Source organism: Schistocerca serialis, chromosome 3 (genome assembly GCF_023864345.2).
Source record: "Schistocerca serialis cubense isolate TAMUIC-IGC-003099 chromosome 3, iqSchSeri2.2, whole genome shotgun sequence".
Classification (NCBI taxonomy): domain Eukaryota; kingdom Metazoa; phylum Arthropoda; class Insecta; order Orthoptera; family Acrididae; genus Schistocerca; species Schistocerca serialis.
This window is the reverse complement of record NC_064640.1, coordinates 791,473,587-791,476,952: the sequence shown is the minus strand read 5'-3', so window position 1 is coordinate 791,476,952 and position 3,366 is coordinate 791,473,587. Positions and strand designations below refer to the sequence as shown.

General features: G+C 44.5%; 1 non-coding gene across 1 annotated transcript; it reads left to right on the top strand.

The window, feature by feature from the left end:
• Positions 1-1,662: 1,662 nt before the first annotated feature.
• On the top strand, positions 1,663-1,736 carry Trnal-caa (transfer RNA leucine (anticodon CAA)). Its single transcript has one exon. It is a non-coding gene; the product is annotated as a tRNA-Leu (tRNA).
• Positions 1,737-3,366: the final 1,630 nt, after the last annotated feature.

Below are 3,366 nucleotides of genomic sequence, written 5' to 3'. Positions count from 1 at the left end.
CAGCGTGCTGCCTAACACAGCGACGCCAATTAAATACACTGACGGAAGAAAAATTTGAACACCAAGAATGAGTTGTGCTTCCTAAATTAAAGTTAGCAGGCGTTTTTCCACGTCAGAAGGATGATGTCTGTTCATCTTTCGACCCATTCTCCTTAGAATGACGCTAGTAGCGCCACTATGAGGATGCAAATCTGGTTTGCTCTACATAAATGCTGTAACGGTCGTGAGCGTTAGTTACCTTTGAAATTGGACGTGGTGAGTTGATGTTATTCCAGAATGCGTTTAAGCCGACAAAGATACCACCGTTAACACCTCACTGAGTTTGAACGAGGTCCTGTAATAGAACTACGAGAAACTATATGTCCCGTATACGATATTGCAGAAACTCTTCATAGAAATGTAGCCACTGTACATGATTGCTGACAGCGGTCGCAAGATGACTGGGTTCCGGACGACCACGTGGCATTACCAAGAGGGAAGACCATTGTGTTCGGCTTGTGGCTCTGGCACATTGTACTGCATCTACAGCAGCAATCTGAGCACCACTTGGCGCCACATTGACACAAGGATCAGTTACAAATCGTTTACTTCAGGGTCAAGTCTGAGCTAAACGGCCTGTAGCGTGCACTCCAATGAACTCAAACCACCTCCATTTACGACTTCAGTGGTGTTAAGCGAAAGATCTTTGGAGGTCAGAGTGCAGGTTTGTTGACTTTCGTGATGAAACCCATTCCTGCCACGGTGCCAGTGATGGCCGTGTGTTGATTAGAAGGAGTGCAGTCGAGGGCCTGCAACCAGCCTGTCTGTGTGCTAGACACACTGGACTTACACCTGGAATTACGGTATGGAGTGCGATTTCTAAGTACGGCAGGAGCACTCTCATGGTTATCCCACGCACCCTGGCTGCAAATCTGTACGTCAAGCTGATGATTCTACCTGTTGTGCTGCCATTCATGAACAGCATTCCAGGGGGTATTTTCCAACATGATAATTCTCACCCACGTACCGCTGCTATAACCCAACAAGCTCTAGAGAGTGTGGACATGTTGCCTTGGCCTGCTCAGTCACCAGCTCTGTCTCCAACCGAGCACATATCGGACGTCATCGTACCATATCTGCAACGTCATCCACAAACATTTACTGACCGATCATGTGCAAGAGGTATAGAACTCCATCCTACAAACTGTCAACCGGCACCTGTACAACACAATGCATGCACGTTTGCATGCTTGCATTCAACGTTCTAGAGGTTACAGCGGTTGTTAATGTACCATCATTTCATATTTGCGATGAATTATCTCGCACTTAAATTAAATTGTGATCTTGCTTTGAGGGAAGGCGAATTGTCGGCTTCTGTTTAGAAGGAGAATTCTGGGAAAGAGTAGCTCATTTAGAAAGGACACCGCATACCGAACACTTGGGCGATCAATTCTTGAGTACTGCTGGTATACTTGGGATCACGGATTAAAGGAAGACATGGAAGAAATTTAGAGGCTTGCTTCTAGACTTGTTACCGGTAGTTCCTATCACCGAGCGAGTATTACAGAAATGCTCCATGAACTCAGTTGGGAATACCTAGGGGGAAGAAGACATTACTTTTGCGAAACACTGCTGAGAAAGTTTCCTGGCAGAAGTAGAGCTGTGAGGACGGGGCGTGAGTCGTGCTGGGGTAGCTCAGTTGGTAGAGCACTGCCCGCAAAAGGCAAAGGTCCCGAGTTCGAGTCTCGGTCCGGCACACAGTTTTAATCTGCCAGGAAGTTTCACTGCTGAGAAAGTTTCGGGACCTGGCATTTATGACAGACTGCCGAACGATCCTACTCCACTGTCACACATCCCACGTAAGAACCGCGAAGGAGAGATCAGAGAAATCAGAGCTCGCACGGAAGCTCCATTTGCGAGTTGGACAGGAAAAGTGCAAGTAGTAGTACAATGTACCCTCTCCACCATGCACCATGTGATTATGGTGGCTTGCGGGGATTTATGTAGATGTAAATGTAGATCTGAGAACAGAGTAGTTTAACGGAATGTTAAATGTAGTGGTAACTGCAAATTGCAACATCAGTTGATAGATGATGTTTCGTGCAAAAGAATGTCTTTGAACCAAAATGCAAATTCACCTGGTGAATATAATCAAAACAGCTTCACCATAGCCAAAATTACCATCATAATCGTTATCAGCCTCACTGATATTATTTTAATATCAAATTCAAAAGTTTCCTCTCAGTTCTGTGCTCCATTACTTCTTAGTATCTGCTTTATCATTTATCTCTACATCTGCCTCACAGCGCGCATCTTGCTGGTCTGTCATTGCTGTCTTTAAGCATGTGTACATCTACATCTGCATCAATAAATGCATTTCGCAGACCACTCTGTAGTGCTTAGGAATTTCTTTTCTGTTCCAAAGTGGTTCAAATGGCTCTGAGCACTATGGGACTTAACATCTGTGGTCATCAGTCCCCTAGAACTTAGAACTACTTAAACCTAACTAACCTAAGGACATCACACAACACCAAGTCATCACGAGGCAGAGAAAATGCCTGACCCCGCCGGGAATCAAACCCGGGAACCCGGGCGTGGGAAGTGAGAACGCTACCCCACGACCACGAGCTGCGGACTTTTCTGTTCCATTAGCGTACTAATCGAGGGATAAACGATTCTCTAAATGCCTCTGTACACGCCCTAATCTCTCTTTACTTATTCTCATGATCCATACACGGGCTATACGATGGTGGAAGTCACTGAGTATTCTTCGAATATAGGTATATGGGTTCTCTAAATTAACCAACAGGTTCTGAGAGAACTAAGTCGTCTTTCATCCAAGGATACCCATTTAATTTTCCCGAGAATTTGTGTTACACATTTTTATGGGCTAGAGGACCTTTTACGACCAGAGCTATGCATCTCTAAATTCTTTCGATGTTAGTTCTCATGCTTACTATTGATATGGGTGCCAATCAACAGAAAAATACTGTAGAAACGGTCGCAATATGGTCTTGTAAGTGATTTCCTATGCAGACACATTGCATTTTCACACAACCCTTAAATCAAAAGTAAGTCTTCCTCTGCCTTTCCGTAATTCTCATTTTAGGTGATCTTTCCATTTCATATCGCATTTTGGTATTGCACCCAAATCCTTATATGACGTGACGTGCGCAATATAATCTTGTAATCAGATGCTGTTGAGTTCTTTCTATTTCTAATAGCATTATTTTCAACATACTTGACTATGGTGATGCTATTCTCCAAAGGCTTTCGTGCGAAAGCTCACGCAGTTTCGAATTGGAGACGAACGCTCGTGCGCGGTATGTTTGTGACGTACGCTATTTCGAACATATCACTCCTGCCTACGTGAGTGCCGATAAGCGT